General features: G+C 38.2%; 1 protein-coding gene and 1 long non-coding RNA gene across 3 annotated transcripts in view; one reads left to right on the top strand and one right to left on the bottom strand.

Annotated features, from left to right (window-relative positions):
• LOC107217405 (regulating synaptic membrane exocytosis protein 1) overlaps nucleotides 1–18,073 on the bottom strand; it is a 1,749,170-nt gene that overhangs the window by 1,017,780 nt on the left and 713,317 nt on the right. The gene's annotated exons all lie outside the window — the stretch shown is intronic.
• LOC124295525 lies at nucleotides 9,498–10,377 on the top strand. The gene is made up of 2 exons (XR_006905476.1): nucleotides 9,498–9,768; nucleotides 10,219–10,377. It is a non-coding gene; the product is annotated as an uncharacterized LOC124295525 (long non-coding RNA).

Below are 18,073 nucleotides of genomic sequence, written 5' to 3'. Positions count from 1 at the left end.
TAGTGGTTCTCTCTCCTTCCATTTAGATATGACACTTTCGGCTGATTCTTACTATAGAGATATTAAGATAGAGGCGGTGTGGCAGCGCTCAAAGCGTCCAGGAAATGGAAAGAGATGACAAGTCTCACAGCCGTGTCTGTCCCTTTCGCACTATTATCGTTGGAGAGAGATAGGAACGGCTGTCTGATCTTTCTTACTTCTCTGTTCAGCGGACTTTTCCACTAACAGAATATTTACGACCGTGATTGTAGCTCATTTCAACCTTAACTCAAATAATAATAATCAAAGTTGCCGGAACATGCAACGAAGTAGAGAGTGGAATCAACTGTTTGGATAAGTGGCGGATTTTCATTTAACAGTGGCAGAATTTAGTGTTATTTCGTAATCTTTTATTTTGGTTCCGTTTTTGTAACTCATTATCTTTTTTTTTATTTGAACAATGATTGCTGAACTAGGCTAAGCTGTGATAGCTTGATACATCAACGTCTTGTAAACAGGGTGGTTCCTGTGATGGGTTAGCATTATTGATTTATAGATGTTGATTTTTTTGTGAATGTGTAACTAGAATAATTTCCCACAAACGTGAACTTAAGACCCACGATTTACAAAAGACAACCTCAAACATTGTACCAAAAATTGATGTGGTATGGTGAAAAAGTTTTTCAATACATACTAAGATTCCACTGGAGCTGACACTCATCGAGTGAAGCCAGTGAGTAAGTCATATCATGTTGGTTGAGTTAGTACATCATGTTGGTCTTAATTTATGAAATTCTTTTGAGAAATTGAGAATTCTTTTTCAAACATATGTGTGATTCATTAAGATTTTTATTATTTCAAGTGGAGTTCTAGAAAATGCATTCTAACGGCACAATGAACGTCAATCGCAGTCTGCTTCACTAATTGTGTTTTCTATACATTTCTTTATACCCAGAAGAGTCTACAGAAATTATTTATGTATCAGTATCGATGATCATCCACATTTTCCAATATATTATATACATAACCTGACAGTTATACCTTCTATATAATTAGGTTTGCACGAGAAAGTACGTCACTGAATTGAGCATGCACTGTGGAACAAACATCAGTCCAGGGCACAAAGTGCGTAACAAATCGTACGTCGTAAAATCGATGGCGAACAAAGGGCAAGATTCAATAAAATCTGCAGAATGTCACGAGTGTGCGGCATGAGCTGGTATGTATACGCAAGGCAATACGTTTTGACGTAAAATATGTGTGAAGTATCTTCAATTTAGTATCTTGTTAGACAGGTGGATGCAAGTATCCTATTGCCTCTCTTATGCGGGTTCACCAACAAAGCGTAGATCTTGCATCTACAAAAATCAACTGATACTGGCAAAAAGCATAGGACAAAGGTTGAAATATGCAAGAAACTGAGCTCTAACTAAACAACGCAATCCAAAAACAATCCGTCAGCTGCATGGCACATGATGCAGAATATGTTCGCCATTCTGTACAACAAACAAGTTGCTGTACAAGCATTTGCTGGCCTTGGTATTTCCTTTTTGAGCTCTGTTACTCCCGAAAGTTGATTGTATTATATTTCGTGCTTGCTAGTCCCAGGTCTATGCTAGTTCAGTTTCTGTTCATTCGTTTATCATCAGAGGTTGGATATTTTTGTGCTACACAATGCGAGCCATAAGGTCCACAGATGATAACTTAAACACTATTTATGGTTCAATATATTCTTCAAGACATGAAATGTATAGTACTCTGTTTTACGTGATCTATCTTTCTATCTTTCCTGAATATTTACATTCTTTCTATATTTTAGACACTGAAAGCTTTGACTGAAGCAGAATTGGTGTAACATGTGCATGGGGAGCTAGTTTTTCAAATATTAACGAACCGAACGCAGAATCAAACATCAGCAACGAGGGACTATTCACTTGAGTATTAGTTCTCAATCACCAAACATCACTGGAACTCGAGTTGTACTATAATATTGAACGTCACGTGGAAATCCATATGCTGAACATCTCGAAACGTTTATGGGAAATCCATACTACATTTCAATTTCTGTATTGATTTATAGATTCTATGCCTGGTCGTGAGAAATAGAGTGTAAAATAAGTTTTTCACTAGTAATCACCGCTCTGTCCAAGAGCGAGAGACGAAGGTTTCGTCACTCGTATGGATGATCCGTAATACTTTTGAATCTTTGTATTGATTCATAGATTCTATGCCTTCTCATAAGTAATAGAGTGTGAAGTAAGTTTTTCACCAGTAAGCCCCGCTCTGCCTCAAAGCGAGAGACGAAAGTTACTCGTCACTTGTGTGGGAGATCCATACCACTTTTCAATGGCAGTATTGATCCGTGGTTTTATGATTTGTCGTAGATAATCGATTAGAGGGTGAAGTGAGTTACTTTTCACCAGTATACACCGCTCTGCCCAAGAGCGAGAGACGAAAGTTACTTGTCAGTTGTGTGGGAGATCCATACCACTTTCAATCTCAGTATTGATTCATCGATTTTATGCTTTGTCGTAGATAATATATTAGAGGGTGAAATAAGTTTTCACCAGTAAATACCGCTCTGCCCAAGAGCGAAAGACAGAAGTTTCGTCACTTGTATGAAGTAAGTTACTTTTCACGAATAATCACCACTCTGTCCAAGAGAGAGAGAGACGAAAGTTTGGTCAGTTGTGTAGAGAATATTTCTCCTATAAAAAAGTTGATATTCCACTAATCAAATCAAACTTTGATTCCTCGTAAACTTAACATTCGTTGAATGCAGAAATAATGTACATTTATGTATGTGAATAATTTGCGTAATCCGTTCATGATTTTATGCAATCGATTGCATACATTGCGATGCTGATGAGCATTGTTGTGAAAGATTCACGAATTTTTGCAATGCAGCGGGCGTCTTCTATGCAGGTTTCTACTATTGAACCTGGTTAGAAGATGCGCGCTGCGCCACCTAGCGGTGTGCGGAGGTACCTTGGTACTCTGCTCTGCATTACCGCGTTGGAAGGGGGCCGCATCGGAGTTTTCACGCAACTTTAAAAGCACCTTAAATCCGGCATAATATGATAATTCGGCACGGTAACTTGAGGTTCGATGACGGGAGGGAGTGGTCGACCATCGTTCCTTCTTAATCTCGAGAACAGTTCGTTGAACAACATATCCCTTCTCCTTCCGTCCTCAACGATCACCCAGATCGCTGCTTCCACACTATTCGTGTTACCGCGTGGATTTCCTTCCGAATCCTGCCGAACTTCGGGCGGATCCTCGACCTCCATATCGCTCTCAGCACTTCCATTCACCGTTTGGCTAGTCGTTTGATTTGTCGTTGCGCCAATTGGATGCGCAGAAGGCACTACTTCTACCAAGAGAACCAAGCTTCTTTCGGTTTCTTTGCCTCTGCCCAGGGAATAATCTCCGCCATCGCACGAGAGGTACGATAAATTACTCCATGTATGACTCATTTTATTAATTGAATCACCGGATCGTACCGTCCTCATCATTTCTCCATAAAATTGGTCGAATCGATCCTCCGGTATAGACGGAATGTTCTCGTTCATTCCTGCAGAACTATCGGTATTACTCGCAAATTTTCACTAGTCTTAACCTCTGTACCGTTGGCAATTAATCGTACACTCTTTTCCGTTAGAACACGTTATCCGATTTTCGAACTTCACGTGATCTCTATTTAGAATTTGTTTCACCTTTTAGGTAGACTTTACGGATACATCCCACTTCCGAATGAAGACAAGGCTTAAAATTTAAACAAGTAACGAGTGGAGAAGAGGTAATTTCGGCAGAAAATAGACGTTGGAGGGTCGGCAATATGCAACACAAATATATGATAAGATATTTCAATTCAATTATATTATAAACGACTGTAGTTTGTAATAAATAAATAGTTAATTATACTAACAACAGAATAACTTCACAACTGTTCGGATCATTCGCGCGTTTTGGTTGCTTATAATCTCCCGTATAAATTCATACGTCTTCCTTCATCCATTCTCACGTACGTACTCTCTTTCCTTTCGAACTCATACCTTTTTTACGTCGTTTACTCTCACTCTCCCTAATCCACTTTTTTCCCGTTCGGTCATCGACAATACATATAACTTGACGAATACGTTTCACACACAAGCAAACATACTTACATACGCGAAGAATTAATTTTCATACAGATACACATTCATATAGAACAACCTTTAATAAATGCGTATTTCTTGAGATATTGTGATATCTCAAGATCCAAAACTCACCCTGAATTATTCTGTCTTATTGTTTCATTATTTTGGTGAAATTATATAGCCTACGAGTGTTCGTTTTTTATCTCCTCAAAATTGCCCGTTTACTCTCTGCAGTATTAAGCTATCTGGTGCCAAGAGTATGTAGCCGAGGATTAGCAAGGCTGACAATCGAGATGCGTGATAATCACGTCATCGCGCAAGGCGCCCAACAATATCTCGCGATATCTTTTATGAGATCAATTTTCATCATAAGTTCTCGATCACTTTTCCAGGTAACCGAATGCATTGCATTTCGGGCGTCACAATGTATACCTTGAATGTTCTGTTGTTTTCTATAAATTGTTACAACCAAACCAGATTCTAGATATTCATTAATTATTCGGAAGTGGGTTGAGTTTGAACTTGCTTCATCTCACGTTTTGTTCTATTATTATCATTTTTTATTGTTTCGAGTATTCGTTTTTGGATAGGACGCGCGTCGACAAGATCGATCGCCTTTTACTAACTTTTAACGTGTTCTTGTTATTCTACATGCTGCTATAAGCCTTGATAGGCTTGATTATCGTATTGATTAATTAGAACGTTACAGATGCTTATTGTGGGCATATTTTCCACATGTGGTGCATTCTGTGCATGTCACCTTGATGAATTTTGTTTTAACCGTGCTTTGGAATGATGAGCAGCTCTGATGTGGCGTAGATGACCATCGTGACTCATTTTTCTTTACTCAAATATATGTATAGATTAGTCTTGACTTATTTATTGGTTAAACCACCAAGAGGAAGCAATGCGGCTGGAGATGAAGTAATTGACGTTCTATTGAAAGAGGATTTCCTTTTTCTCCGATGATTCATCGCTTTTCGGTAATTTTTTGGTGAAGAAACTATACAACAGTTCCATGCAAAGTATGGCTTGTTGATTCATTCATCTCTCATCCATTTACAAAAATATAAAAAAATCATTCCTTCCCAAAAATACGCCTGCCACCTCCCTCGACGCGCGTTGATCCCCAATTGACGCTATGCACGATTTCAGTTTGCCCATTAATCCTGCAATAAAAACTTAGGAACATTTTACTTTACAAACATGTAGCTATCATTTGACGGAGTAGGAAAATGAAATTGTTGATCCGATAATGTTGTGCACTCAAAATATCGCTTGACCCAAAACAATAGATCAATCGGTTTGTTATGAACAAAAAAATATCAAACGTGTTGTTTTTTTTTGTGTGTGTAAAGTGAAATATTTTTGCTACTATTCTAGACAGAGGTAGCAGTACCTCTGAATATGAATAAAAAAGGAATTCGTTTTACTAACTCTAGAATACAAGGCTTCATTGCCTATCAAGAGTGATCAAATACGCTAAAGTTACCACCCTGAGATTCGATAACGTAATAATTTAAACTGATATCGATGAAAACTTTAGGGTATATAAAGAATTCATCGCTGAAGTTGTTTGACCTAATCTCTCTGTTGGAACATGGTACATTAAAAACTTTAAATACGTGAAAGCTCAATGCTGAAACACTCTTTGACATAACGGGTTGTTGTCAAAAGTTCGGTGCCATTACCGCGTATCGGATGTGACAAACACGAAATCCTCCAGACCCGCAACGTTATCCATTTCTGCTTTATGACAGGAATATATATCATATATTAACAATGTAATATCAACAATAATATAGAAAACAAACACGCAAGGGAAAGCAAAAAGCCTCTCAACTCAGTCATGTACAAGAGCAAAAGTAATATACTACATTGCAGCAGAGAAGTGATGTATAATCACCTGAAAGATACAAATCTAGAAAGTCAGAGAGACAAAGAGCATTGAAGCCATATTTGGTAATCACCTTATGGGAAGCTTGGGCTGATCGTCAAAGACTCAAGTTGTTGGGTTACAATGCCTCACATTTTTATACGTTATAATAGACATTGACGTCGATAAATTGTTTATAATAAATGATTGAAAGTACATGATTATTATTCATTATTTATATTGATTATTAGGTACCAAGTTGATTTTATGATATAGCTAAGTATATTGTTATGAGTTGTGTAATTATTGTACATGATAATTGCCGAATATACTCCCTATTTAAATGAAAAATGATATTATAATCCTACACGGATGTTTAAATAGATTGATTACGATCACTAAAAGCAGTTAAACATGATTCACTGTTTTGTATTAGATCGCAGAAAATCTAGAAATAAGCTATGACGGTTGAATATATGATGTGTGTAAGGGAAAAAAATATACAATTTAGCTTTTATTTGACGATTCAAATTAATTCGAGGGCAATTCATCAACAGTTTCAAAGAGATCGTTAAATTGCCTAATGCTGGTGATTTTGATACATGCTGATAACGGCATAATAACATCGTCTAAATAAATTTTGACATTCAGCCCTGCAAATACAGTCATACTAAAACGTATCTTCAAACTCCAAGAATAAATTGTTGCCTTTCATGAAACACCAAACCGTTGAAGACAGCTGAACTCAATCTAGATAGTTCTACATATATTGAAAACTCAAGTTTTTAATGTTTCTCTGTGCGCGTATTATTCCTGCCCTGATTCCTACCTTCTCTACTAGTAACTAGTACCAACCACAGAAATGTAGCGCGTAACGAACGAAACTGTGGAACGTGAGGACCTGAATTGAAATCTCCAGTATGTCAAGAACGACCTGAGCGGGAGCTGAACTCCGTCAATGTTCTCTGCACATTCCGCAGTCCTTTACAGGATTGCAGGTAATTCTAATAAACATCTTGAGCTAGGTGATAGGGGGGGGGGGGGGGGGGGGGTGACTACGTCGCCCGATAGATTCCACGGACCCCCGGAACTTTGCGGGATATCTGGGAAACGGTGTAGCAGAATCGATTTTCTTCGCGGCCTACGATGATTCATGAAGAATAGATTCCGACGGAAGCATTAAATCACCCAAATTCAGGAACGTTTTCCGTCGCCTTAATCGTAAAATGTGTGCGTTTCACTTATGTCGTTCGAAATCAGAGTCTACGCACTTTCTATCAAAAAATTAACATAACAACTTCATTTTTCACGTTCTTTCGAAAAAAAATTGCTCAAAATCGAAAAAATTGCGACAATATACGATGCATGAATAGAAAATTCAGCTCGGAATCATGGTACTCTGTTTTTACCGGCGTTGCCGAAAACTTCCGAGAGATGATGCGAGACGAGAATTCTTAGTGGTGATTCCTGGGTAAGTCGGCCGTACGAGTCTGTCAGTAGACTGATTTTTTCGATACACTGGTCAAAATAATCAACCATCAGTGACAGCGACGCGTGGGATACACAAATATTCAAAAATGCCATCGGGCTTTTGTTTTCGTGGTCAATAAGAAGAAAAAAACCGACGGCGTCGTAGGGGAGAGTGGGGGAATTGCGAACACCTAAGGGAAAACTAAAATAAAATAAAACCATATTAAGTGATCAACCTTACGTTTTTATACTCAACAGTTATGAATTTTTGAATATAATCAAGTTATAAAAAAAAAAACTAAACATCTGGTGTCCGGGATGGGTAATCGACAGCATGTGGGGTAATTATGGATACTGAGTGGGGTAATCCCGGACACAATCTAATTAGCGTAAAAATCGCATAAAAAGCCCGTCGGAGTGCTTTTCCCATTTGTGCACTTCTCATGGGCCCATAATCTAGATTTATAACACATTATCGAGTCTTCGGTGATTGGTTGTACATATTTTTCGTTGCAAATTGGACAAAAATACTCTTCTCGATTCTTCGATTTGACTTTTTTATTGTCATTTTTTTTTTGTTGCATGTATCATTTTCAAATGCTTTTAGATTCTTCACGCCTCTATTAATTTTATTTTTACTATTAATCTTTTCATTAACTTTAATCTGATCTTTTTTCTTCCTTTTTCGTTCTTTTCCTTTAAAGCATCTTTCATGGGGGTGCTGGTTATTATAATTGAATGCCTCTTTCTAGAAGTTTCTCTTGTTTTGGGTTGTGATATTTGGGGAACAGTAACAATTTCCTGAAGTGGAAATGATTCGTCTAACTGAGCTATTTGGCTGATTGGCTTTATCATCTGAGCCTCAGATGTTATAGGTCCTTTCTCCTTTGATGCTTGTGTTTCCTGACCCTCTGGTGGTTGAACATTTGACGAGGGTATTGATTGAGTATCAGGCAATGTCGCTTCTAAGAACTGTTCATCAAATTTTGTTGTATCTAATGGCCAAATACCAGCTGCCCGGAATCCATTTGCTGCTTTCTCAATATTGCTGAACCGATTGAACGCTTTAGTGAAAAGTTCGACGACTTCTTACTGAGTAATCCTTTGGCCTACGTTGGAAGCCATGTATAAATCACGTTCGCGGTTATATGCAGTTTTGAGGGGTTCAAAATATGTTAAATCCAGAGGTTTCATTCGATGTGACGTATGCGGTGGAAGAAATAACAATACTATTCCATTCTGGCGACAAAGCAGATAGCAAGCAAGGCTAACGTGGCTTTTGTGGTTATCCAAAACAAGTAGAATTGGTTGTTCAACAGATGGCTTTGCATATGAGATAAGATGACGTAACCAATCTACAAAGTGGTTTTCGTTCATCCAACCCAACTCGCTAACTGCTGCTATCAGATCAGAATCGCCTCCACTCAACAATTGAGCATTCTGTTTTTTCCGCTTAAAAATGAAAAACGGAGGAACATAATTCCCTGAGGGACTGAATGCGCAAACAACTGTTGTTGTAGTTCCTCTTTCACCACTAGTTATCATACCGACTTGCTTCTGGCTTTTTGTATCTAGTATCCTGGAATTTCTCTGCACATTAGAAATGCCGGTTTCATCAACATTATATATGCGAACAGCATCAAACTGATATTTTGTTTGGAGTGATTCCAAGTTATTGAAAAACATTTTCACGTCTGTTTCGTTAAAGGCAGTAATTCTATTGATAGAAGTAGATTCAGGTCTACGAAGCGAAATATTAGGATGCCTTTTCTTGAACCCATAGAACCAGTCCTCACCTGCCATTTGGGTTTTTTTTTGTCAAAATTATGCTTCAAATTATTGACTTCGGCAAATTTGAAGGCTATTTTGCGGACCACTTCAACAGTTAAACCATAAAACTGTTTACTGCATTTCAAAATATGATCCTCTAGTTCTACTTCTTGTTCTTGAGAAAATATAGCCTTTCTTCCAGTTTTTGGAGTCATAATAATTTCTTGTTTAAGATAGTCATGTAGAGGTGTGTTCAAAAAGTAAGGTGACTTTTCTAATTTCGCGGGCTATGTCCGTTCGATCTTCGATTTTTTTTTATGTTATGTTGGTACACTTGTCCCGAACATCTGTACACAGTTTCAAGTGTATAGCATGTTTAGTTTGTTTTTGACAGATACAAAGGTGAGACGTATTTTGGTGTGCTCGGCGATTTTTTGCTATCAAGAAAAATGGATCAAAGAATTTGCATCAAATTTTGTGTAAAAAATGGAATTAAGTGCTCCAAAACACTTGAAATGTTGACAGTGGCATACGGTGAGTCTACTCTTAGTAAAAAAACGTTTATAAGTGGTACAAGCTCTTCCAAGATGGCCGAGAAGATGCCAATGACGAACCTCGCTCTGGACGCCCCAGCACGTCAACAACAGATGAAAACGTTGAAGCAGTGAAGAAAATTGTTTTTGAAAATCGTCGAATCACTATCAGAGAAGTTGCTGAGGATGTTGGCATATCGGTTGGCTCGTGCCATGAAATTTTTTCGGATGTTTTGGGTATGAGACGTGTGTCAGCGAAGTTTGTTCCGAAACTGCTTAATTTTCACCAGAAGAATCGTCGCATGAGCATCGCTCAGGAGCTGTTGAATGACGTCAATGATGATCCTGATTTACTCAAAAGGGTCATAACTGGTGACGAATCATACCAGCACTTAATTCCATTTTTTACACAAAATTTGATGCAAATTCTTTGATCCATTTTTCTTGATAGCAAAAAATCGCCGAGCACACCAAAATACGTCTCACCTTTGTATCTGTCAAAAACAAACTAAACATGCTATACACTTGAAACTGTGTACAGATGTTCGGGACAAGTGTACCAACATAACATAAAAAAAAATCGAAGATCGAACGGACATAGCCCGCGAAATTAGAAAAGTCACCTTACTTTTTGAACACACCTCTATAGTGCTTTTTGACACAGAATAAGTAATAGCTGCCTTTCCTAGTGAAAGTGTTTTGTTTCTGACAGTCTGTTAAATATTGGATTAGGAAGTAAATAAAGACTAATAGTTTAATAAAACAATAGATATATATATATTCAGAGGAGTACAAGTAGATTGTGCTCGATCGTCGAGCTCGAACTGGCGTATCGAAAGGATCTCGCGGTCACCGAAGATAAGCGCGACAATTGAGGGACACCTAGTGTCACCTGTCGATCGATACGATTAGATCGAAGGTTGCTCTGCCGCTCAGGCAGATACATGACACAGTCTGAATGGCTTTCTCCAAGTCCACTAATTCATATTTAGTCTCTGTCTTTCTTTGGTAACGTCTTGGCATCTGAAATATTAATTTATATTTAATAACAATATCAGAAATAACGTATTAATTGGGATAAAAAATAATTATCCGGCCTATCTACTATCTCTGCACCAAAATACACCTAGTTACATTAATGCATTTATTTCAAACTGATTTACATATCAGTGAAATATTGTACTTATATTATATTAACAATTTGGTGACGGTATTCGACTGTTGACTACAAATTTTGTATTAAAAGTTCAGCACTCAATACAGTTTAGCGGTAACTGCGGACGTTCGTGTTTACCCCACTCAAATCGTCCGCCATTAGCCGACTCGCCCAGAAACGCAATATAAATATTTTATTTGAGGTTAGAACCATGCGGTGCATGACACGAGTGCTTTGAAACGTTGTTCAATTAGATGTTATCTCACAAAAAAAAACCATCATGCTCCTATGTTTTTTGTACAGTAAAAAGCATACATCCAATTTTACACAAAAAGAAGATGAAATTATTGAAAAATAATCAAGTTAACTTACCTTGAAGCGCAAGAGCCTCCTCACTTTAAGACTTATTGTTTGGCATTGGCTGAAGGGTTGACTTACGATTGCGTCATTCAAAATATCTTCTGTCCTTTTCTAACATAATTAATCCCGTGCGTCCGCCATTACCCGCCGTCCGTGATTCCCCCACCCTTCCCATTCTAAATAAGCGAAACACAATTGAAGCGTAAATTATGTTATTCATGTCCACCTTGATTAGGTGAGGTGAACGTTAAATTATTACGCTCGAAATTTGTCGACGATACGATAGAGCATACGCCCATTATTACGATCGAAATTTGCTGGTGATAGGATAGAGCATACGTCCCTTATGGTAGCGTTATTGAAAGATATGAATTCGAAAAATTGGTGATTTCGAAAAATTAACGACGGAGCCAGGAATCGAACTTGGCGTCCATGGATGCTTGACCGGAGCCTTACTCCGCTAGACCACCTAGCCGCCCTGATTCTGTTGTCGTTAATTTCTCTCATCACCAATGAGTTCGAATTTTTATTCATGTGCTTGGTATGTGTGAATAGGAATTTTCGTCTCTTGATCACCCTGTCTAAGAATGTATGTAGATGATGAATGTTGACATTTTGGATTATTTTGCTTCCGATGGAAAGCTACGCAAGACGGGCAAAGCCGTCTAATAAATGATATGCGGATGTGCATTTCATTAAATACGAGAAGATAATTGTTGAAAGATATAAATTCGAAAAATTGGTGATTTCGAAAAATTAACGATCGAGCTAGGAATCGAACCTGGCGTCTAGAGATGCTTGACCGGTAGCGTTATTATTGTGTTCTGTATTATTTGCTTTTTTTCTATTGTACAGTTTTCCAAACAAACCAGAGCCAGTTAAAACACGATGGCCGAACGTGAACCTAGACTAGGATTTTGAACCTTTAGAAACGCTGAGGTTCCGCTCTGACCATTTTCAAGGAGGATGCTTATTGAGGCCAGTTGTCGATTCGTCAGAGGAAGCCCTCCGTCCCTGTCCAGAAGATAGAAATCAACGTTGGCTCAGTGATCCGGCGTGAGAGCACACTACGACCGCCGTTTTTTCCGCGAGTAATTCAAATGTCAAAACGAATTATTATAATCTATAGATACCAAGAAGCGAGAACCTGGATGTTCGCAGGTCCTGCTGTTCCACATCATAGTAGATGGAAGCCAAGACTTTGTTAAACATGCTACATATAGTACGTATGTGGCAATTTTCAGTAAAAAGGAAACTAATTTGTATTTACAAACTATTTTTGTTTTCAGTTTTTCCTCACGGGACTCCACCAGGTTGTTTACTATTCAGAAGAATCTGACTTTGATGCCGCAACTCTAGTAGACGCCCTGTTCTCGTACTGAAAGATGGCTTGCAAATGTTAAAAAGAAGTATAGTAACCTCAGTGGGAGCAGCCCGATCCGTTCCAACGGTTCTGTAGTGGCTTGTTTTCATTGTATTGGTTTCATTGTCCTCGGCCTACGAGGAATTGAAAAAATGTTAAAAATATTTATGCCACTTTAAACTGCCGTCAGCTGAATTGCATACAAATTCTCTGACAGTAGTTAGGATACAAGAGTTCTAAATCCCGCAGTGAGTTAGACGTGCCATTACTTTTCATTATGTTTTGTACCGTAGATTTTGCTGATTTTTCAATACGCCTTATCTATCAATGTCTAATCTACTCCTGTATGTCAAACTTAATTTTTTTGATTTACTAATTTTCTTTTGTACACCCATCGATGGATGTAATACTTTTAATTTTTCCTGACGTGGTTGGGAGGTTGGGACGGGATAGGGTGGGTCTCTTCATTGCAGCGACCTCCAGGTGGCGAGACCTGGGTAATTGATGGCTATGTATTTACTGCAGGGATATGCGATTCTAGATCGATCCACACAAGAATCGAATTTTTGTGTCGAGAAAATAGATCTTTCTTATTGATACTTCACTAATTGATTTTCTCTAGTATCGATCCCAAATCTGTAAGGATCGGATTAGGTTCTTGAATCTTCAATCAAAAAAAGTTTTGAAAGTCTATTTTGGCGTTCTGTATTTTATGGATAACTAGGGGCTTCGCGCCTGCGCGCTTCGGGTGCTAACCCCACCTCTGCGCTACGCGCCTCACTATTTCCTTATACATTGCCTATTAGACAGGTGAATTCGTTTATGTTGATTTGATGACAGGTCTGCAATTGTTGATCGGGTGTTTCCGATCAACCCGACATTGCTATTGGCTCTTTATTCAGGCCTGCTCAGATTGTTTTAGTAAACGAATACACTCACATGTACAAAACCGCCGATGCCATGCAACCCCACTTGCATTTGGCGACTTATTTTGCTATAGTTATTATCTTCAGATTTTTTCTACGTATACATATATACATATAAACATATAGAGTTTACTGTGTCTGGTTTGTAAAAATCTGCACATGATCTTGCTTCAGCTCTGAGAAGATGATCAATTTCACATAGTGCTGTATCTTCATGCTGATCCACGAAGTCTTCAGATAGTGCTTTCTTGTACGCGTTGCATGAATCTATCACGTTCGATGGCATTTCACCGATTAGATACCACACAAATAAATGACGTAACCGTTTCGACATAAGTATTGGACCAGCTTCGTCGAATATCTTGAAAGCTTCGTCATTTGTCGCAGTTAAACCCATATTCACTGCAGCATCTCCAGATATGTTTCATTCTTTCCCGTTTACAGTGCATAAATCTATAAAACTCCTAGCATTTGTCGCATGTCCAAGGATTAGTTTGAGGTGAAATCTTTCTGCATCCCTTGGTGAAACATTTGTCATTCTGCTAACTACTTTACATGCGATTTTTCTTTTTTTCTACGTTTTTGTTGCTTCTTGAAACGAATAGTAATCTGGCGTGTTCGCGTAAGTTATATTTCTTGCTATTTCATCTATGCTGTTCAATTCAAACCATGCAATAAGATGAGTTCGCCACTTTTTTTCACTTGTAGCAGCTTCGACTTCTCTACCTTCCTCAAACGTTGCGTATTGCTGCCCCGGTAGGTAAACAGGTAAGAGTGTGACTGCATAACTTCGTCCATGCATTGGCAGTTCTAGTATACGCCAAGCTGCTTTAATCAGTCTTACGTAACGCGAATCTACATAATCCTGTATTTCGTTGATTATTGGCTGACCATCACTCTCGCTGTTTGAATCAGTTATCTGTACTCTTGCACGATTATGTCCCTTGTGCATGTACTTGAAGACACACTTCATAGCCATTATTGACACACAATATTCTACGTTCATGTGGCAGTTGTACTTCGCAAGTAGGTATGGATTGTGAGGCACAACCATGCTGATGTCTACTTGGATATTTCTTTCTTTCACGCGGTTGCGGTAATAGTTTACGTCTGTATTTTTTCGTCTGCGATACTTTGGAAAACCGCCACCACTTATATCAGTGTTTTCCACTAAGTCTTTCGTGAATTTCTTTGAGCATGACTTCGTTACCGAATTCCAGCATGGTATTTTGGATGTGTGAGGGCCGTGTAGCATGTGGGATGTGATAGATTGATGAAGTTGTTGCTGTATTTGTTTGTCCGGTATTTCTGCAGATATTAAACTATCTATTGCTTCTGGAATCAAAAGTTCGTCATTGTTATTTAAGATAAATAGTATGTGAGCATGCGGTGAGCCTCTCTTCTGAAATTCAATTGTGTATACGTATCCTTTAATTTTCCCAAATACTGAACCGCTTTCGATTTCCTTTAGTGCCTGTTGTAGCCGCATGTTAAATATCTGACAAGCTATTGTTGGAATGTCGTTTGCAGTGGTACCCGTAGGAAAATCTTTTAATACTCTACATATTTCCAGCCACTTACGATGACATATCATTGTGATAAATAAATCCGGTCGTCCAACTTTCCTTGTTATTGCCATTGCATCTTGGTTCTGCTGTTGCATATGTCGCATGCTGCCGGAAAATGTTGAGGGTAAAATCATTTGGTTCCCAAGTCTTGTTCGATCCGACGTATTCGCTTCACTATTTGTTATGTGATCCATCATTCCCTTGTAAAATTCTACACGCAGTTGTTTCTGATTATTTCTTAAAAATAATAAACGCTGCGTTTCGATTGTCAGATATGCGTGAATCACATAGTGGTGTGTCAATCGTCTGCTTCGCAACAACTGATTCTGTGCTTCACCTTGACGTGAGGCCAATCGATGCCCATAGTATTGAATAGGAGAGAACGTCTTGTTTATTCCTATGTGTTTCATATTATAGCTCCATTCTAAATCACCGCTCGGAAATAGTAATGGAAAAGTCATTGGATCAACGTGATGCGAATATTTCGGCACATATCCAACTGCACGATCTTGTTTTGGAAATACTTGTACTTTTATATTTTCAGATACTGCCCCGTAATTTGAAACGATCAGAGCTGCTAGCTCACCACAGGTTGGCGCATTGTACCGCCGTCTATCGTCTTCCTTGAGTGCACCAAAGTTTAATTTCACCAGGCTTTGTCCCTTAACAAATCGCTCGTACAGTGTTTTAGAATTTGCTGCATAAGGATTGATATCTATTATCAGTCTACCAATAATTTCTAACAGGTTTGCTCTTCTTTCGTTATTTTCTCTCAGCGCTAGCTGAGTTTGTGCGTCGTAGATGTAAATTTGTCTGTATCTCGGTCGGTTATTGTTTGCGGTCTCTAAACTGGTAGATATTTTGTAACTCACTCCCCGATTATTTTCATCACTTATCGTCCTTCATTCCCCAGATCTGCCACGGTGCAATTGAATGATGCAAACGCAAACGCATCATTGTATGATCGTATATGTTGTCTGAAGTGTCTTGATACTTCGTCATTCCCTTCTTGCAGACGTAGAAATACATAAGGATATTCCGTTATTGGTGGTAATGTTATTTTTCCTCCATGACAGCAATTATTTGCCACCCTTCCTGTTTCATATTTGAACCTTTCTGCATTGCAATGTTTACATTTTACTTTCATTTCACCCATGTCTAGTTGCTCCACAGTTTTGAAAATGCTTTTTCCAATATCCCCGTTGTAACGATGCTCAGCAATTATTCTTAGGCGAGTTCGCTTAGAAAGTACTGGTTCACTATTCATTACTTCCACTCGTTCTCTCTTTCTGTCTAATTCCAACCTGTCTCTGCTATCTTCTATTGTTTGGCTAAATACAGACAGTTCCTTCTCCGTCGATGTCGACGTGTAGTTCACTTAATATAGTCATTGAAGTCAGTTAATATTTCTTCACAAACATGAATTTCAGATACGTTATTTTTGCTCATAAGTCGTTGATACACTTCTTTTTCGTCTGTCGTTTCATCTACTCGTTGTCTCTTGCTGTCCAGTTCAATTCCTTCTGTGCTTACTTTTTTTTTCATCAATCCAAGCTTCTGCAGTTCGTTGGTTGAGAATTGGTGTTCTTTCTCCATTGATATCGATCTATCTTCTTGACTTGATATTTCTTCACTCTCCTCGAGTTCTGTTTCATCACTTATGCTGACATGTTTGCCAGTATGATATTTTTTGTTCACTTTCCTATAATTTCGCTGCTGTTCTCGTCGTCTAATTTTTCTTTTTTCTATGTCTGTAATATTGGTTCATCGTCCTCTTGATTTATTTTCCAAATCAATAATCATAATTGATTCTTCTAATTTTTCGACACCCTTCGCTGAATTATTTTGGTTACCACTCACCATTGCTGAATTATTTTTGCTACCACTGTGCCTATTATTCTCCAAAATCACTTTTTTTTATATTATTTTTTTCTCTACATTTGCGTTGGTGTTCACTCCGCAAAACACCTTTTTCTTTTGTGGTCAACATTAATCCTGGTCGTCCTCTTGCCTGGTTGTACGAATATTTGTTTGATATTATTCTATGGCTTATTTGGTTATTTGCACCTACAATTTAATTTCCTTTGTCTTTTGTGATACGTCTGACCATCCACCGCCTCCATTGCCTTGTCTACTGATTGAAGCTCCTCCTTTCTCCATTGCCAACGTAAATAACGGCTGTCCTTTTGACTGTTTGGTGATATATTCAGATTCACTATCATTTGCTTGTTACTTTTGATACTTATTACTCACTATCTGAATTTTATTTTGGTTCTGCAAGACATCAAAATTACTCACTATCTGAATTTTATTTTGGTTCTGCAAGACATCAAAGTGTCCACTATCTCCGTCGCCAGTGAAGAGTAGCGAGAATTGTCTTTCATCTTGGGATTCGATTTGGTGTGAATGAATTTGATCTCCGCGATAAACGATTAAACATATCTTAAAAATGTCCGCAGCTGCAGCTAATTCTGCTTCTCGTTAATTCTATTTTTATTCATCTGTGATTTTTCATCACCAGGTGACCTAATAACGGCACCGTTTGACTCATTACCTGTAATAAAACCCGCAAATGTAGACCAATTATCAACTATATTTGAAACGATACTCAGTCTCACCTCTGCGTGTCGATCTTGAGTGCCGTGTACACCATACACCAACGCGCTAAAAAGACAAGTCCCGTCTGGAATCATCTTGATAATTTTTGTTTGCATATTTATTTTTTGTGTGTCAAAAACAGATAACTATAAAGATATTTGTCAAAGACTGTCATAAACAGCCGATGACAGCTGTCAATTGCTTGACACTAACTTTATAGCAACAGCAACTTTATTATGAAGTGATTTTATTTGAAAATACTCCATGTTCGACTTCTCAGCGCACATCTTGTTATGAATATAGGAAGTTTTGTTTGCTAGATGCTTTTTGTTTTG

Source organism: Neodiprion lecontei, chromosome 7 (assembly GCF_021901455.1).
Source record: "Neodiprion lecontei isolate iyNeoLeco1 chromosome 7, iyNeoLeco1.1, whole genome shotgun sequence".
Lineage (NCBI taxonomy): Eukaryota > Metazoa > Arthropoda > Insecta > Hymenoptera > Diprionidae > Neodiprion > Neodiprion lecontei.
This window is presented reverse-complemented; position numbering and strand designations above follow the sequence as displayed.